A 27239-nucleotide genomic window follows, 5' to 3' on the forward strand; every position below is an offset into this window, starting at 1 on the left:
TAAAACATAATATGCTTAGTGCTTTCTGTTATCAACTGATATTGTTTGTTCTAGCCTTGGGAACTTAGGAGAAAGCCTTTCACTACCCAGACAGCCATGGGCTTAGTTATACATCCCTAGAAGGTAACAACAAATGCTTCAAGCATGTTCACTCATTAGACAGAAATCTGTGGTCAGTTTCTCTCCAGTACACTGGAGAGAATCTATGTATAAATTTATGAAGAACACTTGACAACAAATAAAATAAAAGAGAAATTTAGATGGACTGAGATGTAGTTTTAAACTTAGTGAGATTAGTTCAAATAACATTCCCATATAGATACTATTCAATAACCAATGTTTTCTATGAATACTTAGGATCTATGTTAAAAGGGCAGAATGATGCAGGCTCCAGGCTCAGGATTATGTGAGGACTGTGTTTGTGTATATGGAAAGCTCTTGGCATGCCAGGCTTGAGAGGGAACATGTTCTATCTCCCTATCTCAAAACACATGTCACAGACTCCTGGGAGCTGAGGAAGTAGCTCTTCTGCTTACTTAAGCATAGACGATCAGCTAGTCAAGCATTTTCCTGAGATTGGAGAAGTGGTTTGAGCTTTCTCTAAAGTAGTTTAGATAATAATATATGAAGACATTGTTTCATAGGTTAAGTAAGATGAATCTGTTGAAATTTTTTGTGAATGTCTCCTGACTAAATCTTGCCAGAGATAATGCTTGTTTGTCTTTAAATACCCACTAACAATAAAGCACAGCATGCAGTGCCAATTGCTGTTTGCACTCTGCATCCCTGGGTCCTGGTGATTTTGTGACCCTTACCCAGAGACCCGAATGCCTTAGAAATATTGAGTATGTTCTTCAATACATCTGTAAACACATGACACGATTTACATAATACCACTTACAAATCTGTAATTGCCTTAAAAGAACACAGGCCTTAGAGCCAGGAGGTAAAATTTATTTTTATTTCTGCATGAAAAATATTTGAGATTTTATACCAAAAAACTGAATTTGACTCTTTTCTTATTTGTAAGCTATGGTGGAAAATGTAAGGACTCTTCACTTTTCTTTTTTCTTGCTCTAGAAGTCACTAAATACATTCTTCAATATTCCTGGTAGATTACATCCATTTACAGATGGGAAATGTAAGGCCAACAGTCAATGTAATGAATAAATAATGATAGTAGAATTTGTGTCTGAGCTCTTCACTCTGTGTCCTTATAAGGAGCAGTAATTTGGTGATGGAGAGGATCAGTATGAAAAAACTATGGGGAAAAAAACATACTTGTTAAAGGTTGTTTAATACCAGGTGACCAGTGATGATTACATGAAAGAGGCTGGTGTCAGGGGTATAAAAAGGAGTACATAGAAATAATATTAGTGACAGAAACTGAGAAAATCTTGATCATTCATCTTATCTAATGGGAGGGAGTAGATGAGTAAGAACAAATCTAAAGTGTTCTACATCTATGTCTAGGCAACTGTGTTAGTGATATTCTTGGTGATAGAGATTACAGGAGGAAATGATGATGGATTTAGGGGAAAAAAATCGCTGAGAGTTCTAAAGTTTATATTAAACTGATGGAAAGATAGGCCTGTTTAGACATCATCAAAATATCCATGGCCATGAATATGAAAAAGAATAATAAAATCAGGGGCATTATTAAAGGGAAGAGGAAAAGGAAAGTTCTCACACAAGTGCGAGCAATATGAGCACCATTGTGGACAAGATTGGAAGGAAGAGATAAAGAAGGAAACATGAAAGTAATAAACACAGATTTACACAAGTAAAGAATGGAAAGAATTTGCAGGAAGAAAAGGTCAAAACTCTTACAGAGGTATTGAAGGAAATATGCTATTTGGATTTGAAAATTAAAAGGGCATAGACAACTTCAATAAGAACAGAGTTTTGGTAAAATGATCGAGATATGTCATATTGATGAAATTTTGAGATATGAATGTGAAGCCATAAAATTCTGGATCCAGGAATTCAACAGATCCTGTAGATTTTAAATGTTGGGAACAAATGTTTTTATCCTATCCTTAGAAGAATTATACAGATGTAACTGTCATGAACTTTACTTAGATATATTCTGTGAATAGTTTTGAAGCCTTTGATTAGCCAGGAGATTATAGATTGAACTAAAACACAGACAGGTCTCATTTGTCCTACAGTTCCAATGAGTTACCCATGTATCCACATCAGTTTGGGATTTCATTGAAATATCTTTAGATATGTTTAGGTATCTTATCAGCCTATCCATTACAAATGTAGGACAAGTAACATCAAATATTAGGTTGAAAATACAGGTTTACTGATGTTACTCAAGACACCTCAAATTGATTCTTCTTTAGCCATTGAGTCATCATAACTGCCAAATACTGTATTTCAATCTAGTTCTTTTCAGGGATATTTTCATTCTGAAATAACCCTGCCAATCAACCTGCCACAAATTCTTTTTTTTGTCGATCGTAGGGCTTGAACTCTGGGCCTGGGCACTGTGCCTGTACTCTGCAGTACAAGCCGAGCGCTCTAACACTTGAGCCACAGCACCACTTCACACAAATTCTTATATGTAGGAAGTGCACTTATAAACTTCAAGCTTTTATTGAATGGAAGAGTTCAGACAGTACCCACACTACTAGGATTAAATGCCTAAAAAGATAAGGCATTTTGCTGTAATGCCTTTCTTTAATTTTCTCATATAAATTGGCAAGTAGAGAAGGATTCTAATGTAACAATAATACAATGGTGACTTGTATTAACACAACATTCAGGATCTAGTGTTAATTTGGATACTTACTAATTAGCTCCAATCTTTGTGGATATTTATAGGTCTCCTGGGTAATCTAATGAGCTCCAAGAAAATGTCCCTAAGGAGCCTTTCAATTATAATATGTCTTTTTGTCTCCAAATGCTTTAAATTCTACACCAGCTAATGTGGGCATCGATTTATACTGTTGAACGTTCCCCTTCAGATAGTGAGTATGACCCTATTGCTTAACATGGAGAAAGTACCTTCTTACATAGACTGGGCATGTGCAAACAAGAAGTGGTAGCTGAACAATGTTCTTAGCAGTTTGTACAGATTAAATGGAAATAGAGCAACTGTGAACTCAGAACAAACGTGGAAAAGAAGACGAAGGAACAAAGAAGAATGTGCCAAGGAAATGTTGAAGTGCAACTGCAAATAATGTGCTCAGGTGTGAGGGTGTGTTCAAAGTACAGCCAGGCACTGTCGTTCGATAACATAGGGGAAAAAACCTACTTTAACCCATCTTGGATAATCATACAAGTAGAAGCCCCTAACTCTGACTCTCAAATCAACCACAAAATCATCAATTTAGGGAGTATTTTCCAAGAGCAAAGTGAGAAAAAGAGGGCACATCACAGTTAGTGTTCTGATTGAAGTAATGACAATCACATTAATTTTCTTAAAATTTTCATTTATTTTGGAGCATTAAGTGGAAAAAAGACAAGTAAATATTTTTTCAAGAATCTAAATTAAGTGGGGAGTATGCTATTGGTCTCTTTTTTACTTGGAAGTTAAAGATTATGTCTTTTTTTTAATTGTGGGAATAGTGTAGAGAGGGTATACAATTAAATGGACAGGGTAATAAGTATATTTCTTTTTTTTGGGAGGGGGGGTGTCCGGGAGTGGGGCCTGAACTATGGGCCTGGGCACTGTCCCTCAACCCTTCAGCTCAAAGCTAATGCTCTACCACTTGAGCCATAGCACCACTTCCGGCTTTTTTCATTTTGCTTATGTGGTGCTGATCAATCTAACCGAAGGCCTCATGCATGCAAGGCAAGCACTCTGCCACGGAGCAACCTTCCCAGCCCATGAGTACATTTCTTATCAAGCATTGTTGCCTTCTCCATTGTTTCCCCTTCCCATCCCTTCCCATCGGCCCCCCCCACGACACACCTCCACATCCGCCCCCACCACCCTCCCCCCCCCCGTCCCTCGATCAAAGTTGTTAGGTTCATTTTTCGACATAATATCTTGTACATCTCATTGTTGCAATGGGCCCCCTGTATCTCTTTAAACAATTTTCCTTTTCCCTTCCCATCCACAAAGTATACCAACATCAAATACAGTGAGAACAGGGGCTATACCGTGGGGTAGGGATGTGCAAAGCAACAAAAAAATCATCATATATATGTATATATATATATATATATATATATATGTTAGAAATAATTGCAAGGAAGAAAAACCATTGAATCCTTATCTTGGGGTTTATTTAGCCTCAAATTAATTTATCTGAACTTTTCTGCTTCTCTCAGACATATACTAGTTATTACAAATAAGGGGAACCATGAGAACTATGTTTCTTTGGGCCTGGATTACTTCACTTAATATAATTTTTCCCAAGTCTTTCCATTTCCTAAAAAATGTGGTAATGCCTTTCTTTCTGAGGGAGGCATAGAATTTCATTGTGTATATATTCCACATTTTCTTGACCATTCATCTACTGAGGGGCATCTGGGTTGGTTCCAGATCTTAGCTATGGTAAATAATGCTGCAATAAACACAGTTGTGCTCTTAGCTTTAGTTTGGTCTTGTTTGTGATCATTTGGGTAAATGCCCAAATGTGGGATTGCTGGGTCATAGGGGAGCTCTATGTGGAGTCTTTTGAGGAACCTCCATACTACTTTCCAAAGTGGTTGAACAAGTTTACACTCCCACCAACAATGCAATAAAGATCCCTTCAGCCCACATCCCCTCCAGCATCTGTTGTTATTAGAGTTCTTGATTTTAGCCATTGTAACTGGGATGAGGTGTTATCTCCATGTTGTTTTGATTTGCACGTCCTTTATGGCTTGGGAAAGTGAGCATTTCTTCATGTGTCTATTGGGCATCCTTCTTTCTTCTTCAGAGAAGTTTCTCTTTAAGTCTTTAGCCCACTTATTTATTGGGAAGTTGTTTCTTTGAGGATTTGTTGTTGGGGGATTTAATTTTTTGAGTTCCAGGTATATTTTAGATATGAGACCCTTGACCATTTTATGGCTAGTGAAGATCTTCTCACAATCCGTGGGTTTTCTATGGATCTTGCTAGCTATGTCCTTTGCCATGCTGAAGCTCTGGAATTTCATGAAATCCCATTAGTCCAACCTTTCCTTGATTTGTTGTGTTTCTGGTTCTCTTTTCAGGAAATTTCAGCCTGTGCCAAGGAGACCTAAGGTTTCTCTTATACCATCCTCTAATGTTTTCAGTGTGTCCTTTGACTGTGTGGTTTTTGATCTATTTGGAGTTGATTCTGGTGAAGGGTGATATATTAGAATCTCGCTTTTGTTTTCTACAAGCTGTTAACTAATTTTGCCAGCAGCATTTACTGAAGAGGCTGTCTTTCTTCCATCCTAATTTTTAGCTCCCTTATCGAGGATTAGATGGCTATAGTGCTGTGGGTACATTTCTGGGTTTTCAATTCTATTCCATTGGTCCTGAGGTCTGTTCTTGTGCCACTACCAAGCTGTTTTGTTTAATATGGCTTTGTAGTAGAGTTTGCAATTTGGTATTGATATTCCTCCAACACAGTTCTTTCTGTTAAGGATAATTTTTTCTATTCAGGGTCTTTAATTGTTCCATATGAATTTTTAGAATGACTCTTCTATTTCCATGAATAATAAAGCTGGAATATTCATAGGTATCGTATTGAATTTGTAGATAGCTTTGGAAAATATTTCCATTTTCACAAAGTTGATCATTCTAATCCAGGATCATTGGAGGTTTTTCCACTTCCTAAGTTCTGTTTTGATATCCTTTTTCAGGTTTTTAAATTTTTCATCATAGTGATCCTTCACTTCTGTAGTTAAGTTAATTCCTAGGTGAAGTGCCCAGATCTCAGATCCCCCCTGGCAGACTACCAGAGACCACGATCAATGCAAACAGCAAAGAGTCGTTTATTGCAAGCTCGAGCTTGGTTCTCTGCACACTCGGTAACTGGTGATGCTAAGAGTTCCTGAGTAAAAATTAGCACAGCTTTTATAATATCAAACAATCAAGTTTAGAGGGTTTCACACAAGCGAGTTCAAAAGTTCAGGGGGTTTCCAAACAAGCAAGTTCACAATTTCAGTGGGTTTAAGTCCACCCTGATGGCACTTGCCATTTTTCTGATGGAACACTTAGGCAACTGCTCTGTTCCTTAAGGGTGGGCAGGGTTGGTGGCAACCTGCGGTTTTTTGAGAACTGTTCCTTTTTTGAGGTTATTCTGAGGGCAGCACACCTACAGGTTGTTGGGCTTAATCTTAAAATGCAGTTTCTGTAGCTCTTCATTCCATCCTCTTCTAGAGCATCAGGAACTAATCATGGTCCCCTAATTGGCACAGTCTTTTATATTTACAGTTTGGTATTGGGATCTCAGAGCTAAGAGATGGACTACACTGATCTCTTTTTTTACAAGGTCCAATTGTGAGTAAAAAAATAACAGTACCAAAGGTCCTTATATTTTTTACACATTTTAAGAAATCCTTTTTAATTTATTTTTTATCCAAAGGATACCAATTTTTTCCCCAAGGCTTCCTTTACTACCCTCCTCTTCTTTACAATTCCTTGAGCTTCTTTTGGCTAGAGTGTAAAACTGCCCATTTTTTCCTGTTGCTTGTGGAACCAACTTATCTCAGAACAGCCTCAAAACACCACTGAGATGGAGAATTTTCCTAGATTTTAAGGCTAAGAGCAGAGCTGCGTCTTATTCCTTTTACTACCTGCATTGATAACACACTCGGATTTTTACCATACTAGAGACAAACTAGACTGTGACTATAAAGTGGATTTCCAGTCACTATGCACTGAAGTGCCTATGGCAAGCAAGCCAGTGATATCCTTTCTCCCATTATCCACTGTGGGAATAGAGAGGGTTTTTGGATATTACCCAAAAGAATGTCCCACAAGATCTTAGTTTTAGCAGCTTTTAACTGGGTTGAGTCTCAGGTGATTGAACCCGAAAGGATTTCAGACTACTTTTCCACGGTGGAGGTGGTCTGAGTGACGATATAGATTTCTTCCAGTTGACTGTCAGCCGGTCTTCAAACTTTACCCATTAGGGTGTGCAGCTGCATCAGCAGGTCTCGCAGTGACTCCAAGGACTGTCACAGCTCATGCTGGGCTGCAAATTCCTACACAAACTGCATTGACATGGCAGGCTTTGGCCCCGTTGGATTTTAAGACTGTTCAGACAATAGCCCAGGATAATTTACCAAAATGACAATTTTTTTTTTACTAAACATATATTTTTGTAAACAAACACAAAAGGCTTAATCTTGTAACCTTCTCCAACAGATGCAGTCTGAACACTTGCACAGCTGTTAACACTATTCTTTATGCCTATTTTTTTTATAAATAATTATTTTATCTATTTTGCCTCGTTTGTCCAAAACTGACTCTGGACTCTTGATCTTAAAAGGGGAATGGTGGTCTAAGGTCTATATTCTGTAACTTCTTCAAGCTGACTTTAGGGGCGTTGATTCTACCTAGCCAGGAACACATAACCTTCTAAATTTTTCCCTTTTCTTTTCTTTTTCCTTTTCTGGGTTCTTAAATAAAATACAGTTTTAGACAGAACAGGTAACATTTTTTGACAGTGTAAAACTAACCTTTATATGTAAATTTTTAGTATTTATCCCCAAATTATTGCCAAGGGAACTAAATCCCAAACAGCCAATGCATTTTAAAATATTAGGTTTTTAAATACCAGATTTTCTAATTTTTAAGTTAATGAATTTCTAAAAATCCATTTAAAACAATGTAAAAGTTCTTTAAAATTTTGTTAAGGTCCAAACCTCATAACCTTTTACATTTTAAATTTTAACTCACCCGATTGTTACAGCATGCAGACAATTTTTATTTTGAACATGTTCACAAACACATACAAAACACTCACACAGATCTTAAAGCGCACAAAAATCAACATCAGTTTTATGTACATTTTTTAAATTTTTAAACAAAAATTTAAGACAATTTTTCTTTTAAACTAAGTACCTTTTTTGAGCTTCATTTTCCCAGAGCTTGCTTGTTTAGCAAGGCAATTTACCAATGGATCTTTTTAATCCCTTCTGTTGGAGGAGGGCTGGAGGAGGGGGTTGCCTGAAACTAAACTGGCCTGATTTTTTTTAATCCAATTTTAGACAAGAGCACTTTTCAAATTTTTACATTGTCAGGGCTAGTTGAAAAGTCCAAACCAGGCACACAGCCTTCCACACCCTCCCCACTGGCAGACTTCACAAGGAGAAAATGTGGCCTGAGGCGTCAAGGGAACCAACCTTCCACGCCTCACAGGAAGAGGGGCATAGCAGGTCTGTGACTGAGCCCAGCTAGGGGCTGAAACGTTTATTTCCCCAGAAATGTTCAAATAAATAACAAAAACACAAATAAACACAAAAACCAAGTATCCACACTTAAAACTGGTACCAATTCTTAAACAGAACTAGACAACAACCAAAGCCTGAGTTGGGGACTAATGGGCCCCCAGTTCATCCCTATCAGAACTCTGCACCATTCTCACTCAGAAAGCTGAATCCAGAGTCTGGTGAGTGAGCTGGCCACCTTCACCAAGAACTTCCCCACCTCAGAAAACAGAACAGAAACCACACCAATGTAAACAAGACAGACAAGTGGCCACAAAAACAAAATCAGGTCTCAGTGAATGGGGTGACATTTCACCACTATTAACAATTGGGCCTCAAATCCATTTACCAGGGGATTTGAGTCCCCTCTACTCACCTCCAGAGGATTTTTCATTTAGATTCCTGCAAACGTGACACACAGGGGCCTTCCAAGGAGGAGAATTCCAAGTCATCTTGGAGCAAGGGAAAGAAGTCTCTAGTGGCCATCCCTTCAGACTGACAGGTTCTCCCACATGCTCAGACCTCCCTGGGCTAAGGCCTGAGGCTAAAATCTTGCTGGGAGCACTTGCAGGTAGTCAGTGGCAGTTTCATCCTGAATATGGTTGATAAATTGAAGGTGCCAAATCAGAACGACAAACAAAACACTCAACAGAAAGAAACAACTAAAGAAAAAGACACATGCTGAGGGTTGTAAATTGCCAACCAGGAAGGGCCAGACTTAGATGGCATATTCTCCAAAAAATGACGGCATGAAAGTGCCAGACTACAGATGGAAAATTTCCACAAAAATGTTGCACTAAACAGCAATTCACCAGATGGGGACTGGGGAATTCTCCCACAGACCCCGTGGGAGCCCTATAGCGTGTTCTACAAGACTCTTTGCCAACCAGAATACAGATCCCGCGGGAAAGCAGAATTACAGATACAGAACCTGCAGGTGACCAAAAATAGAGAATGGTAATGACTCAACTTACTGGCCGGGTTTTTCACCACTCCATGCTTTGGGGTCTGGGTGAGTTTATGGGGGGAAATCCCGGATGAGCCCCCAGATGAATTGCCCATATTTTGGATGCCCCCTCACAGACAACCAGAGACCATGATCAATGCAAACAGCAAAGAGTCATTTATTGCAAGCTCGAGCTTGGTACTCTGCACAATAGGTAACCAGTGATGCTAGGAGGCCCTGAGCACAAAATTAACACAACTTTTATAGTATCAAGCAATCAAGGGTAGAGGGTCTCCACATAAGCAAGTTCACAAGTTCGGGGGGTTTAAGTCCACCCTGATGGCACTAACCTTTTTCTGATGGTACAATTAGGCAACTGTTCTATTCCTTGAGGGTGGGAAGGGTTGGTGGCAACCTGCGGTTTTTTGAGAACTGTTCCTCTTTTGAGGTTGTTCTGAGGGAAGCACAGCTACAGGTTGGTGGGGTTAATCTTAAAATGGGGTTACTGTAGCTCTTCACTAGGTATTTTATTTTTTGTAGAGCTATTACGAATGTAGTTGCTTTCCTGATTTCATCCATGCTTTCCTTATTGTTGGCATACAGAAAAGCCATGGATTTTAGAGGGTTAATTTTATACCATGCTACTTACCAAAGTTTTGAATCAACCTGATTAAATTGAGAATGAGGTCCGTGGGATTCTTTAAATACAAGATCATGTCATCTGCAAAGAGGGAGAGTTTTACTTCATCTTTCCCCATTTGGATCCCTTTTATATTTGCATCTTGTCTTATTGCTGTAGCTAGGTATTCTAATACTAAATTGAAGATAAGTGAAGAGACTGGACATCCTTGTCTGATTTCTGAGTTAAGAGGAATGGCTTTAGTTTTTCATCATTAAGTATAATGCTGGCTGTATGTTTGTCATTTATAGCCTTTATTGTATTGAGGCAGGTTCTGTGGATTCCTAATTTTTCAAGAACCTTTATCGTAAACGAGTATTGGAAATGCTTTTTCTGCATCTATTGTGATAACCATGTGGTTCTTATTATTGCTTTTGTTGATGTAATGAATTATATTAATTCATTTGCATCCCTGAAATGAATCCTGTTTGATTATAATGTATGATTATTTGGATGAATAGTTGAAGTCCACTGGCCAAAATTTTGTTGAGAACTTTTGCTTCAATGTTCATCAAAGAAATGGGTCTATACTTCTCTTTCGTTGATGAGTCTCTGCCTGGTTTTGGGATGAGGGAATTGATGGCTTCATAGAATGAGTTCGGTAGTGAACATTCTCTTTGAATTTCATTGAAGATTTGAAGGAGTATTGGTGTAAGTTCTGCTTTGAAGGTATCGTAGAATTCCACTGTAAATTTATCTTATTCTAGGCTTTTCTTCGATGGGAGGTCTCTTATTGTTGTTTCTATTTCAATGCTTTATATGCACCTTTTAAGATGGTTCAACTGATCTTGGTTTAGTTTCAGCATGTCAATATTTGCTAGGAAATGGTCCATTTCTGCCAAGTTCTCAACCTTACTAGCATAAAGTTTTGAGAAGTATTCCCTTATAGTGTTCTGAATCTTGGTAGTTTCTGTGGTGAAATTTCCATTCTCATCTCTGACTTTATTTATTTTGCTGTGTTCTATTCTTTTTCTAAGTTTTTCTAAAGTCTATTTTGTTAATTTTATCGAAGAATCAACTCTTTGTTGGGTTGATTCCTTGTATTTTTTTTAGATTCTAATTCATTAAATTCTGATTTAATTTTGATTATTTCTTTCCGTCTACTGGATTGGGGTTTATCTTGCTGCTCTATTTCAAGGAGGTTCAGATCTATCTAAATTTTTTATTTCAGCTCTCTCCAATTTGTTGTTGAAGGAACTCAGAGCTATAAAATTACCTCTGAGTACTGCCTTTGCTTTGTCCCAGAGGATCTGGTAATTTTATATGTTCATTTTTGTTGAATATCATGAACACTGGAATTTCTTTCTAATCGCTTCCATGACCCATTGGTGATTCAACAGTGTGTTGTTTAGCATCTAAATGTTACAGGACTTTCTTTGGTGGCTTTTGGTGTTGAGTTCTAAATTTATTCCCTTGTGTTCTTAGTAATGCAAGGTATAAATTCAATATTTCTGAATTTGGACAGGTTTGCTTTGGACCTAAAATGTGGTCTATTTTGGAAAATGTTCTGTGTGCTGCTGAGAAAAACGTGTATTCTGATGCTGCTGGGTGAAATATTAGGTAGATGTCTGTTAAATCTAGGTTTTTAGATTTGTGGTTTCTCTGTTGAGTTTTTTGCCAAGTTGATCTATGAAGTGGGGATAGGAGTGTGATAAAGTTCCCAACAATTAATGTCTTTGGATCTATGTGAAAATTGAGGGAATGTAGTGTTTATTAGATAAATTTGGGTGCTCCGTGGTTTGGTGAATAGAGATGTAGAATTGTAATATCCTCCTGAAGGACCCATCCCTTAATTAGTATGTAGCGACATTTTTTTATCTATTCTCACTAATTTTAATTTGAAGTCTATTTCATGTGATATTAGGATTGTAATTCCCACCAGTTTATCGGAGCCATTTGCCCGGTAGACTTTGTTTCACCTTCAAAATATGTTTTTTTATGGACCAGTTCTGACTTCTGAAGGCAGCAGATAGAAGGATCTTGCTTTTTAATCCAACTAGACAATCTATGTCACTTAATTGGAGAGTTAAGTCAAGAGTTAGGAATGATCGGTGTTTGAGAGTTCCTGCAATGTAATCCACCTTCTTGGGATCTTCAGTGACTGGATTCTTCCTATGGTTGTTGGATTCTCAGTTTGGGTGCAGTTTCTTGGCCTTTCTTGTGGTCTTGTTGATTTTTCTATGTGTAGGCATCTTCAAGTATCTTTTATAGGGCTGGCTTGGTGGAGACATATTGTTTCAGTTTTTCTTTGCTATGGAAGGTTTTTATTTCACCTTCGGTTATCAAGGAGAGTTTCGTTGGTTACACTGTTCTTGATTGATAGTTGTCTTTAGAGCATGGCCTCGATCATCGCAGGCTCTTCTTGCTTTAATTGTCTTGCTGCGACATCTGAGGTGATTCTAATTGGTTTCCCTTTATAAGTGGTTGACTTTTACTCCCTGAGAGTTTTAAGGAATTTTTCCTTTGTCTAAACTGATCCCGTATGGATTATAATGTCATGGTGGGATATCCTATTCTTGTCTAGTCTATTTGGAGTTCTAAAAGCTTCTTGTATCTGAATAGCCCTATCTTTTTGCATCTTTGGGAAATTCTCTTCTAGGATCCTATTAACCAAGTTTGCTAGACCATTAAGTTATGTCTCTATGTGATCCTCCACATCCATTATCCTCAGATTAGGCCGTCAGATGGTGTCTCCCAAATGGTGAATAGATATATCATATTTTTCGGATTTGTCTTGGATAGTTGTCTGTTCTTTCTCTATAATAACCTGGCTGTCCTCACTCCCTCAGATTCGATGTTCTGCGTGGTCTAACCTACTGTCAAGACTTTCTAATTTTTTTCTTTCTTTTCCTTCTAATTGGTTGGCATTGATGGCTTCAAATTCTTTGTTGGAGCTTTGTTTTCGATCTTGTATGAAATTCTTTACTTCCTTAATTTTGTGCTCAGTGTTTATTCTAAAATCACTTAGTTGATTGGTTATGGTTTCCTTGAACTCCCATTCCTTCTGTTGGGCTCCAGTCAGCATTCCCTTTGTGATTTACCTGAATTCTTTCAGCTGTCTGTTTATAGATTCCATGAATACCTTTATTGATCTTTGTGTATTCTCATCCCCCTCTCAAAATTCCTGTATAACTCTTTGATTAGCTTCCTCACGTTCACATAATTCCTGTCCTTCTTTTTGACTGTTCTCAGCCTGCTCACACAATTCCTTTATTTCTCATTGACTCTTCTCAACATGCTCACGCAATTCTTGTATCACTCTTTGAGTAGTTCCTCATGCTCACGAGATCTCTGTGTTGATCTTTGGTTTGTCTCCTCTCTTCCTATCATGCTAATCCTGAGACGCTTACAAGTTTTCAATCATTTCATTCACCATGTTTAGCAGTAGTGTTTGTAGAGCTTTTTGGGGACTCTCCTCTGGATTATTCATTAACTGTTCTGTCACTTGATTATCATGAATGGGAGTTGAGATACCCGGATTTGCCATTTTTCTTGTGTTTTTCTGTCTTGTTCTGACCATTTGGTATGAAAGTAAAATTGTGTGCTCGAATAGTATTTTAAGGCAAGCATCAACCAGAGTCCTTTATTTGCACAGTCAAAATGACTGCAGATAAAATGTAGTTCAACAGATACAATCTATTCAAACAAGTATGATTAATAGGCTTTGAACAGCAGAGAAGAATTTGGCAAAACAGAAATTATTACGTTTAGGGAAATATGTGGGAGAAATAAGTTTAGTTGTATGTGGAAAGGCAAAAGGGGAGTGAATTTAATCAAGTTCTAATTTCAGAGAGGGAAAAGGATTGGACAGAATGTTAGGAGAGAGATTAAAAAAAGAAAAAATTGAAAAAGAACAATTGAAATTTAAAAAGTGAAACTCAAAATTATGTGAATATAAAGAAATGTTATTGAGAGAAGAAAAGGATAGGATGAGAGGAGGGGAGGAACAGAAAGGAAATATGAAAAACTAAAAAATAAAAATCCTTAAAATTAGTTACTTGAAAATTATATAGGTATAAAGAGATAATACTGCTATTAAAGAATTTAAGCCTAAGAGTTTGTGAATAGAGTAATAAATTTCTGGATTATGTGTGTACTCAATGGGGGATAGCATATAATAATCGATGAAGGTTATATATCTGCGCCTGGGCAGAACAGCAATTAAGGCATGCAAAAAAGAAAGAGAAAAAATGAAAAGAATAAAAAAGAGGGGACATAAGCTACATAAAATAAAATTTCACTCTTTCTTGTCTACTCTCCAACCACCATGAGGAACGGAAGAGATGGTTTTAGAAGAAAAAGTTTCTACTTTTCCCATTTTTCAAGGGATCGTTCTCCCCATAAAAGGGAGCATCCATTTTTCAGAGTCACCTGGAGGTCGAAAGGACTCTCCACACAACAGATCTGGCTCCACTTTCAGCAGCAGGGGCAACTCTCCAGGACGGAGCAGAGCATATTCATTCCACAAGTCTCAGCATAGTTGTGGTGCCTGAACTCTGAGCCTGGGCGCTGACCCCCAGCTCTTCAGCTCAAGGCTAGCACTCTACCACTTGAGCCACAGCACCACTTCCAGCTTTTTTCTTTTTGCTTGTATGGTGCTGAGGAATCGAACATAGGGCCTCATGCATGCAAGGCAAGTGCTCTGCCACTGAGCTACCTCCCCAGCCCTCTACTCAGTCTTTGAAAACATCATGAGACACTTCACCTTCAAGCTCTTCAACAGTTTGTTCATCAAAGGTTTATCGGCAAAACTGCAAAACTTTCGGGATGGTTGTGAAAATGCTGATTGAAAAAGATCCTTCATTAGAACAGTCAATACAGTTTGCACTGAGGCAAAATTTACATGAAATAGGTGAGCGTTGTGTTGAACAATTGAAGCATTAAATTGCAGAGTATGATAATTCTGCTCAAGATTTTGGAGAGCATTTTTAGAAGAATAAGTGTCTAGGTATAATAAACATTAAAAGTAATCTTTCTAGATATAACCACACTCCCTCATCCACCTGTGGAACTGTGTAATTTTTTAATGTACGGGACTTTTGTGATGAAGAGCAATATTTTATTTGGCCATATTTCCAATTCAGTCAAAGGTCTAAAATAGTCTTGGAAAGATACTTTAGCTATAATTTTTTTCTAAACATAAATTCACTTAGTCCATATTCCCACAGCAACTCCCCATCTCTCCCCTCAAATGATGGTTAATTTGCTAAGCTTTGGTAAAACAATCCTGGAGAGTAGCTCTTTGTACTTACTCTACTTTACTGTCTTTGATAACATATGCTGATTTGTTTAGTCATTTGAGTATAATTTATAGGTAGAGATCATTCCACTTAAAATGATAGTCTTTTGCATTTTTGGAGCAGAGATCGCCATGTGAAAACTTACCATTTTGAGTTGTGATTTTTTTTGCTGACTTTTTTGTTAGTCCTTTAGCAAGTTGAGGATACCATCCTAATAAACAGTACCCTGGTATCTTAGTGCATATTTGCTTTCAGAACAGTTCTCATTCAGCAACAAAACAACTTTCAAAATTCTAAATCATAACAATTTTTTCTCAAAACATATAACAGTGTTTTCTCTTAAAATATTCATGAATGTTTGAGTACTATAGTTGATCAAATATTAAATATCATATAGTAAGAATAAAAGAAATCAATTTGAGGTGGAAGATGAGTATTTTAAAAATGTAATTACTGCAATAACTTTCTACAGAAAAAACTCAGCAAATATAGGAGATTGGTGTTTAACATTTCCATAGACCCATACTGGTTTAAACCATTTTTCAAACTATTTTTTATTAGTCTCTATAATATGAGTGTTTTGTTCTGCTGAATTTTTTTTTTGGGGGGGTGGGAGCCGGTTGTGGGGCCTGAACTCTGGGCGTGGATGCTGTCCCTCAGCTCTTCAGCTCAAGGCTAGTGCTCTACCACTTGAGCCACAGCACCACTTCTGGCTTTTTTCTATTTGCTTATGTGGTGCTGAGGAATCAAACCCAGGGCCTCTGGCATGCAAGGCAATCGCTATACCACTGAGCCATCTTTCCAGCCCCTGTTCTGTTGATTTTTAAATGTCTTAACCTTCCAAATGTTCTTGAAAGAAACAAAGGAGAATTAGTAAGTTAGCAAGCAGTCTGCGTGTGTTCCAGTCTTTCATGAGTGAGCCAACAAAATCATGAGTTAGTTAAGAATTTAACAGGGACCATTAGAATATTCCATTTTTCCTCGCCATTTTCAGCAGTCCTGTGCATTGAACCAAAATAAAATTTTGTAGCATTAGTTAATACGGCACTTTTAACAATCATGTTTGTTATTACTGCCCAATTGCATTATACTCCCATTCTTTTTCCATTTTTACCATGTTATCACTTCAATTCTGGCATATTTCTATGCCCTTTATTGTTGCCTTCATCTAAAAGTACCTAAAGTTTACATTGAATGGCAAAATAGCAATATAAATAATTTTAATGTAGCTTATGATTTGTGCTTCAAAATATGTGTTGTATCATTTTGCAAGTTTTGATGAAGGCCATTTAAGTTTTCTAAGACCACCTTAATTTTCCTCTCTTTGAAATCTAACTTCTTAACTTTTCAACATTTATAAACTATAAGCCCAATAAAAGTTCCATATATTATCTGCTATTCTTCAGTGTAAATAATGATGTGTTGCTCAATTTAGAAAGATCAAGGCGTCATTGATGTTGATATTATTTTATCCTCTCGGTGTTTTTTTTTTCCCTTAAATATTCTGTTCCCAGAATTCAGTTCCTTTAATCAAGAATTTTTTACAAGTAAAATTTGAGACACTACCATAGGCAGAGGTGTTATTCACTTTATTGAAATTATTAAATGTTTACTAACATATATTTCAGTACAGGCACAAGCATTTAAAGCTGTTATAGCTTTCCATTGGCAGCATTCTGATGTTTGTCAGTGTTTAACAGCTTATTTGATTTTTGCTTTTTGATGCCTTTTAAATTCTAATTTTAGGATAGATATATTCAGATGTGTTCTACAGTATATTTTGCAAAATGCTCTTATTTGTAGATTGTTGTTTTTGATTAATGCCCAAATGATGTGACAAAACTTTTATTGTCTTACCATAAAGCCTTGATGACCAACAGGGAAAATAGATATTGTAAAGCTTTTTGTGAACTTAAAAAAATACAAAATAAAGCAATCAAGTTTAAATAAAAAATACATAATTTCACTGTATTGCTATAGTAAATATTATTCTAGGTGTATTACCTTTTTTAAAAATGAACACTATTTTGCATCTAATTTGAATTAATTACCCCCTTCTTTATCAGAGGATCATCAACTTGAACGTTTTCCAACTATACAATATTTTCACAATATATTTGCCATTATTTTGAAAAAAAAAACAAAATTTTAGTATTGTCACATAGTAAAACAGAAAACAGTTTAATTCTCTGGAAGCTCCTAACTTTTAAAACTGAATAATTGTTAAGAGGACAGAATATATGTGTTCTTCAAAATTACTACAATTACTAACTACTCATTTTCAAATTCTGAACCAGAATTTTGACATTCAATTTTTGAATGTCTCTGGTACACAGACATAGAGAGACATTCAAAACAGTACTTATTTGCATGTTATTTAATTCTGCAATAGCTTCAGTTTCAATGGGGGTTTCAGAAATCAACAGAAAATATAGCCACATTCTTGTAGAGGATAAAACTACTGTGTGTTATAATTAATTCCTCAAGAATAAGCTATTATTTCTATGACCACCAATACCAAGCTTTTATGTCATAAACTCATCCTAGCCCAACAATTTCCAACTTGTAAGGTGCACCTCAATATTCCCTTAATTCACATCATGAATAGCTTATCACTATTGCAAAAAAATACTACACTTCTGCTAATGTGATGCCGTTCCTATTGTGAAAAGAGCACTACATTAAACTTTTCTGAAACATTTCCCCCCCAGGGTAATGCTTGAAATCAGAACACTTGCAAATATTATTTATATTTATATTTTTATCTATCATAGATAGTCAGGAGGCTAAGATCAGAAGATTATGGTTCAAAGCCCACCCAGGGAGGAAAGCTCCTTAGATTCTTATCTCCAATAAACTGCTCAGAAAAAGCCAGACACAAGTGGCACTGAGGTTGAGTGGTAGGGTGCAAGCCTTGAGCAAAAACCGGCTCAGAGAGAGTGGCCAGCTCCAGTGTTCAGGACTGAGGACCAAACAAAAAACAAAAACAAAATAAAAACAAACCACAGCCCTGGCATTTTTCTCATTGAATACAGAGGCACATAATTAAGGAAATTTCTTCCTGTATTACAAATAGAGACACAAACCAAGACGTCACATAATTTCTCTCTTCATACCTTGTTACACCAAAGCCTCAAAAAAATTGCTTTTTCTAAATTAACAAATTAATTTCATTCATTTCTTGCCAACTCTGTCTAGATTATTCACAGTATCATATTATACATGTATTATCTATTAACTAAATTCTAATTATACCTCGCTTAAAAGAATATTTTAAGCAAATAGAATGCCAGAATCATTTGTGAATTTGTCAATTAAACCCTCTACTTAAAAATAATTTTGTATTATCTTATAGAATACAAAATTACAAACAAAGACAAAATATTTATTTTAAATCTAAATTCTAATTTAGCAAGGTCTACAAAGTCCTACATTAGACGAACTTTGCTATTTCTCCAAGCTTAAACATTTGTAATCCTTCATCATTTCGTTGGAATCCAACAGAAGGATGCTTACTTTTTCAAAGTTTTCATTGGGAATCAGGAGCCATTTTGCATCTAGGAATGTTCTGTAATGAAGAGAGCATTAAAAACACAACTGAGGATTATAAGTGTTTTGCATTTCAATAGGAAACGACTTCTCAAAACATAATGACACAAATTAGCCCAAACTTCCAACTGTGTATCCCTTTCTTGTTGTTTGGTGTTTCATGGAGATAAAATTATACTATCTGGCCCAGGGAAGGTATCGCTATGTAATTATACTCTCTAATCTCTTGTCTTAGTCTGCTAGAATTCCAGGCTTGTATCACATTGCCCTGTCATAGTTTGTTGGTTTATTTAATCTACATACTAGCAATTCTGAACTTCTCTGACTGCTCAAACTGTTTATGTACTATTTTCAAAGATGTGCTAACATTTAACACAGGATATGAACACTTTCAGATGCACATGCAGGGTCTCTGATTCATTCTTCCATGGATCCAATCCATTTTATAATGATTACTTGATTTTCTTACTATCTCTGGTTCCTACCTATGTAATATTCTCAAACTTTTTGAAGAAATTTCACTTGAGGACTTTCTAATATTAAAAATTATCACATGATCTAGTTTTACTCAGGATATATTTTATATTTTTTTTAAACTTTTCTACACATTCCGAGAGTTATTTCATTTGTTTATGTTTGTTTGCATATATAAGTTACTCTGTGTGTATGTGTATGTTTGAATGTATATATGCAAAAGCCTCAGCAACCTTATTCAGCAATCTTGCTCATGACTAGTATTCTATCACTTGAGCTCACGCCTATAATTCTAGCTACTCAGGAGGCTGAGATCTGAGGATTGCAATTCAAATCTAGCATGAGTAGGAAAGAAATGTTCTGAGGCATTTATCTCCAATTAACCACCAGAAAACTGGAAGTGGCACTGTGGCTCAAATGGTAGAGCACTAGCCTTGAGCTGAAGAGCGGAGAGACATTGCCCATGCCCACAGTTCAAGCCCTGCCACGACCATCAAAAAAAAAAGAAAGGAAAAAGGAAAGAAAGAAAGAAAGAAAGAAAGAAAGAAAGAAAGAAAGAAAGAAAGAAAGAAAGAAAGAAAGAAAGAAAGAAAGAAAGAAAGAAAGAAAGAAAAGAGAAAGAATGAATGACAGAAAGAAAGAGAAATGAGATCTTAGCCACTAGTTCATTGCTAGTATAATTCCCTCACTCTCAACGTGGACTTTTTCTTTCCCGTTAAGTACATGCTCTTATATCTAACTTGCTTTGGAACAAGAACTATTCTTCCATTCTACGTTTTACAAATTTGTGTGATTAGCAACCATGATTTAGAGCTAGAAGATGAAAGAGAGTGGCCTCATCCTTCATGTTCCACTTAGTATTAATGCTTTCTCTATGTCACTCCCATAGATCTACATATTTGCATTGACTTTATTGTTTCATAGTTGTTTTATTTGCAGAGTTTTCTGTAGTATATTGAACCAATATACTTAAACACAGAACTTTTTTCTCCTATTATTCCTATTGTTTCTCCTACTGTTAACTTATGTACACTTAAGAAATAATGCACAACATACACACTCACAAAAAAACATTCTGAGAATCTTCTTCCAGTTAAATTTAAGTTACAGAGAACCAAAGTTATAGAGTTCGTTTTTGACATGACAACATGTACTTCTCATTGTTGCATCGGGCCCACCTGTATCATTAAACGACTTGTTTTCCCCATCTCCTCCACAAATTATACCGACATCAAATATAGTGAAAGCAGGGGTTATACTGTGGGGGAGGGACATACAAAATAGATAATGTTTTTATAAGCTATTTAAATTCCATATTTGTCTTTGCTAAGTTGTCCCTGAAACAGGTGTCACCTCATGTCCAAAGATGTCTTTGTGCTATTTCAAGGAAGCCAGAAAACATTCATTTTAACTCGAGCAGTGCCATAGATTGTTACTGGAAATAAGTGGAAGGAACTGTTACTGCAAGTGGAAACTGATCCCAAGAGAGGAATTGAACATGGAGAAATGACAAAATTCAAGTTAATTTGTGTTCCTTTTTACTGAACAAGAAAAGAATCCAAGTCTTGAAGGAAACTCTGTCCCTGACTTGTTCGAGTGTGTTAATTACTCATATAAAACATGTCTGTAAAATTGTAGTTGAGAGTTTTAAAAAACAATGTGCCATTTGAAGGCCAGCATAGGAAAAAAGGAAATAACTTAGTTTAAAAAGTGTTCTGCTGGGAAGGTGGCTCAGTGGTAGAGCTCTTGCCGTGCATGCCTGAGGCCCTGGGTTTGATTCCTCAGCACCACATAAGCAAAAAAGAAAAAAACCAAAAGTGGCGCTGTGGCTGAAGTGGTAGAGCGCTAGCCTTGAGCTGAAGAGCTGAGGGACAGTGTCTAGGCCCAGAGTTCAGGCCCTAAGACCGGACAAAAAAAAAGTGTTCTGCTGTAAAGAAACAAAGACATGGAGGTTGTAAAGAGTCTTATGCATGGATATTTCCCTCCTGAGATGATTTTCCTATTGCAGGAGTTAGTTATCCATTCCTTTAGTCTGGTCCTGAGTTCTCCATCCCAATAAGGATTCCAAAAAGGCAAGATCGAGTCAGTATGATCAGCAAAAGAAGTCTCTTCTCAATCCAATGCTTTAAGGATGGTCCCAAAGAAATATGTGCTGTTTTTTGCTTGTTTATTTGTTTGTTTAATTTGTGCTTGTTCTGGGGCTTGATGTCAGATGCTAGATCATGTCCGTTAAAAATTTTCTTCCTTGTCCAACTTCCCCCAAAGCTAGTACTCCATTGCTTGAGCCAAAACTCCACTTCTGGCTTTTTGGTTGTTTAATTACAGATAAGAATTTGACAGACTCTTCTGCCTGGGTTGGCTTTGAAATGAGAAAGTAAAAAAACCAAGTGATATAAGATTTCTGTTTTGAACCAAGAAATACTAGAAGTTTATTATAAATCTAATATTTGACAATTTTTAAAAGAAGAAAATATGTCCAGCAAAGAAGCCATAACTTAAATAACTCACCAAAGTAGGTACACCATTCATTTTGGAATTATTTTTGCTTCTTGGGAAGATAACTATTGACTTTGTAGTTCCTTTTGGGGAAACTTAAAGTCATATTTGCATTTTTTTGTTGGCCATAGGGCTTCAACTCTTATCCTGGGCCCTGTCCCTCAACTCTGCAGCTCCAGCTGAGCACTCTACCACTTTAAGTACAGCACCACATCCAGGTTTCTTGTGATTAACAGAAGATAAGAGTCTCATGAACTTTCCGGACCAGGCTAGCTTTGACCTGCAATCCTTTGGTCTCAACCTCCTTGAGTAGCTAGGATTACAGGCATGAACCACCAGCACCCAGCTCATATTTGCATTTATGTGCAATTCATAACACTATGTAGACAAAGAATGGAAATTTGAATCAAATGATGTGACATTGCAACTTTTCAGAAAAATTGAGGTAGCAATAAATATGTCCTCCTTTTCCATCTTGTTACACTAAGGACTAATGTGCTATGCAACTCTTACATTAGCATCCTCTACTGACTGCATATGTGGACTTAGTATCACAAATTGTTCACAGAGAAATAGAGAAAAATGAAGTGAGATTTTTACAAGGCAAAGATCAGGTATGAAAGAACAGCACAGAAGGTGATACAATTTATCACACAGAAATTAAAAACTAGCCAAGGAGATTTAGAATGCTAAAGGCAATGAGGAATAAGCCTACTTGATTACTAGTTCTTCAATAACCAAAAATGGTTCCCTCTAACAGTCACCGGTATACCTTAGTTATTATTATTATTATCATTTATTCCTTCCATTTGGAGTTATTTCTTCTCTTCAGTCACAACTGTTAATTAGCCTCTGCATTTTTGGTGCCATGACTGAGCAAAAAGATTTCGAATCTTACTTAGACTACCTGTCTCATTGTGATGAGCAGTGACCACTGAAATGCCTGGAAGCTTTGAATTTCCAGTATTAAACTTCACTTGATATCAAAGCACATTTCTGGCATTAATTACCATGACCTATTAACAAAACATTTCTTTCAACACTGTATTCTAATATGGGTAAAGCACATGAATTAATTAAGGACTATTGTCAGGTATCAGTATGGAAGGGCAATTACATTTTCCAAGTATGGGTTGTTTATTTTGCATTTACTAACTGTCTTTTTTGCTAGTCCTGGCACTTGAACTGAAGGCCAGGGAACTGTTCCTGAGGAGTTTTTTGTTTTGTTTTGTTTTGTTTTTTGCTCAAGGCTAGCACTCTACCATGTGAGGCACAGCACTACTTCCAGTGTTTATTTTCTGTTTATTTGGTACTGAGGAATTGATTTCAGGGATTCATGCATGCTAGGCAATAACTGTACCATGAAGCCACATTCCCAGAGACTTAATGACTTTCTTAAGATAGCATTAATTTTTCATTCTGTTACTATGTATTATAATTTAGGCCAGGTGGTAGAAAAGGAAGTGGAAAACAATACTAAGTCCAATAAGGCTGACATTCTTGTCACATCACTAAGCAAGTACAGTGTTAAGACCTGCAGGACACATAGGGGTGTTACATGTGACATTATTATGTAAAACACCATTAACAGTCCTCTTCTGCTTCCAATTTCAAGGTCAAGAGCCAAATATCTAAGCCTTTTTATTGATTGTTTTTCCTATGAAGGAAGAAGGAGGATGTGGAAGGAGATGGTGGGACAATATGTATATTGGCTCCCTGCCCACATTTTTTGGATTTTTAAAAAGTGCTACTGATGAACGCCCATTTACATCTATTTGACTATACTATCTGCACAAGGTGCAGATAAATGAATGCATTTATTCTGGTGGATAGTCACATATATTAACAAAATCCATTTCTGGAAAAAAAAGATACTAGGTAATAAAATATAAAGTATTGACTATAAAATGCTTTCTTCTCTTAGCAGAACAAAATGGAGTATTGAAATGATTACTCCAGCTTTCTATGAGATTTTATGCTGTCTAAGCTTCAAAATGTTCTCTAATTCTTGTAACATCCAAGCATAAAAGACATGATTTGAACATCTCAGTAGTTTTAGAAACAAATGTACATAATAGCCTCCTTCTTGCAGAGACATATGTGATAGCAAGTATGATTGACTGTATTATAGTTCTCATTTTTTTCCTCTTTATCTCAAGTGTTGCATATTTTGGCATATTACTCTATGTCCTGCATCAGCTCCCTGTAGGTGAGATTTAACTCTACTCTGCAATGCGATGGGTCATGTGACTTACTTTAGCTTACAAAAATGAACGAGAATTGGCAACAGATTTCTATGCAATTCTCCCTGTCTAACAGCTGACAGCTGACTTGTTTTCTCTTAGCTATAAAAATAGCATATTTCCAGAGGAAATCTTCTTTCAACTTATATACTGAAAGAACATAGCATATGAAATTGAGGCAAAACTCAAATATAGCCACATACATATAACACAACAAGAGTTAAGCTAATATTAGAATATGATATTGAGAAGTTAGTTTCTTACCATCCTTGTATGCTTTTATGATTGTTGACTGTAGCACACAAGAATTTAACAAATACTAAACGAAAACTAAACAAATAGACAACTTTTCCTGTTTGATGATATTACAATTTTTATAAAGAAGCATTCTCCATGAGATCACTTGTGGGGTTATCTTTTTTAGTATTCATACATTGTGATTGAGATGAGGAAGAACAAAATATCTAGATTTCTTCTTCTCTTTTCCTTTTTGTCTAGTGTGAATTCTCATCCTTTCTCCAAATTCTCCTATTAATAAAGGAAGAATGACACATTGTGGATATCAAGCAAAAGGCTTTAAATCAAGAATTTCATTCTTTTAGAAATAGGTGAAGTAAATCAGAGTGCCTCGAAGAAGAATAAAAACATGATTTTTTCTCCTGTCTGGCTTCCACCATAGTGTCTGAACATGACTTTAAATATGTAATAAAATATTTGCTTTGGCTAATTTTTTTAAAAAATTGTTTTTTTTAATATTATTTTATTTTATTTGAGAACATACTGTACAGAGGGGCTACCTGCCCATGTAAATGTAAAAAATTGTTTTTTAAATAAAGATAATTTTAAAAAAATTTGTTAAATAAATAAATCATAATTTGTTGTTCGCTTTTGGCAGAAATGAAATAAGACTGCATTATCATTGGGTGAGTTGAGAGGCTAAATTTTATCAGAATCTAAATATAATAAAAATAGATGATATAAAAATAAATACCTTGTAAGTACATTTTTAACATGACATACCCACAGAGACATTTTTCTTCTTTTCCTCTCTACACTGATTCAATTTCAATAAGCAATTCATGTAATTCAAATAGCTGTTTCCAAAATAGATTAGACACAAAAAGTTAGAAAAATAAAACCAGTATTGGATGGTGCATTCTTTAAAAATAGCAGTCAAATAAGTATTAACCACAATTCCAAAATAATAGCAGTTAAATGCTCTTGAAAAGAGAAGATTTTAAGTAGAATGAATAAAACAAATGATAGTGCCAGAACTGCTTCAGGAGCTGCTCTCTGGTATTTAGGGTTTATAGTACATGACAATGTTTTAATCAGGATTAATTGCTTTCAGGGACTAAATTTTTTTAGTTATATTTTATTGTAGAAATATGTTATTCCAATTTAATGAAATGATAACAGTTTATAGTAGAAATAACGCTACACACTCATTGTGGTACGCATTATATATTATATATATAATTTTACAAACATATATATATATATATATCTGCATATATATGTTTATTTTTAATTTTGGTGCATGGGGCTTAAAATCTGGACCTGTACACTGTCCCTCAGCTCTTCAGCTCAAGATTAGTCCTCTACCACTTGAGCCACTGCTAGTTTTCTTTTGGCTCATTGGAGATAAGAGTCTCGTGGACTTCCTGCCTAAGCTTGCTTTGAACCATGATTCTGAGCTCTCAGACTCCTTAGTAGCTGGTGTTGCAAACATGAACCACTAGCACCTAGCTACATAATTATTTTTTACATATTTATGAAATATTAAGTGGTAATCCTATTCATTTATATGTTGTGTAACGATCAAGCTACATCATATCCATTAACTTCTGCAAGTAACATTTCTTTTTAGTGAGAATGCTCAAAAACTTATCTTCTGGCTATGATGAAATATATATATATTCTTAACTATAATCACCTTGCTTCTTGTGGTATACAATTAATATATTTACTTTTATTCTGCTAATTAAAGTTATATAAAACATAAATTTTAAAGTGAAAGAAATTCACGGTTCCATTACTTTTTTTAAGAAGACAATTATACCTTTTGTTTTCAGTTATATTTCTTTGGGAATGTGTACTATTCATTGATTCAACTGTTAAAATTGATAACAATTACATTATATCCAGTTGATTCAAACTTGTATTTGAAAATTGCACACAACACAAATATACTTCCACTTTACTACATAATTAAAATAACATTAAAGCAAAGATTGGTGTTAGCCATTCATGTGTACAATCCTAGAAACCCAGGAGGCTAAGACCTGAATATTTTAGTTCAATATCAGTCCAAACAACAAAATGTGAAAACTTATCTCGAATTATCCAGCAAGAAGCAGAAGGTGAGAATGTGGCTCGAGGAATAGAGTGTCATCAGCCATGAGCAAAAAATACAAGGTAGACCATTAAACTTCACGTTTACAACACAACACAAAACAACACAAAACAAAACACAAAAACACAAAAGTATTATGAACATCAATAATGAAGACAAAATAGTAGAAAAGATCATGAGAAATGTGTAAACATCTGGAAGACAGAAATCATTTGACAGAAATTTGATTCATGAGAGGGAAAGGTCGCAGGCTCATTTGAAGAATCTCATTGTAAGCATTTGTGTTGAAACCTGGCTATTGGGTAACATGTGAAAGAGTACATTGGATTACCTGACATAGCAGACATTGCCTGTGACTATGTACCATCCCAGTCTGCAAAATCTAAACTCATGCGAGTTAATTTAAATAAAAGCTCATGTTCGAGACTGGTCCACCCAGACTGGGGTCTTTATTTTGAGGCTTCAGACCTGTGTTTTGTTTATAACCATTCCTGTTTTACACCCCTTCCTTTGTGCACCTATGCCTTATTGAGCTGGCACCAGGCCAAGGCTTTGAATTTGACTCCCCTCCTGCCTTAATCCCTCCATTTCTCCAGCTACAACTCATTTCACATGCTATCTCTGTCTTTACATTAGTTGTTTTCTTACTAATCCCCACCAGAAAACTCTTATATTCATGTAAATCCCACCATAAATAACCTAGTGAAAGGAGTGTTTATTATTGGCTGAGGCTCTCATCTGTGGTTTTGCTCCCAAATAAATCTGTGCTACACGATCTCATTTTTCTTCATGGCTTTTCAGTCTGACAACTGATTGATTTGGTTTGATGTAATCCCACTTATCCAGACTTACTTTGGAAGTTTGACCAAGGAGCCGTCATGTTTCTCCTAACTCTTCCTGTAACAATCTC

General features: G+C 36.1%; 1 pseudogene; it reads left to right on the top strand.

Moving 5' to 3' along the window:
• The first annotated feature begins 14238 nt into the window (after positions 1-14238).
• Positions 14239-14903, top strand: LOC138807163 (periphilin-1-like; annotated as a pseudogene).
• The last annotated feature ends 12336 nt before the right edge of the window (positions 14904-27239 follow it).

Source organism: Dipodomys merriami, unplaced genomic scaffold (genome assembly GCF_024711535.1).
Source record: "Dipodomys merriami isolate MVZ:Mamm:240054 unplaced genomic scaffold, mDipMer1.0.p SCAF_413, whole genome shotgun sequence".
Classification (NCBI taxonomy): domain Eukaryota; kingdom Metazoa; phylum Chordata; class Mammalia; order Rodentia; family Heteromyidae; genus Dipodomys; species Dipodomys merriami.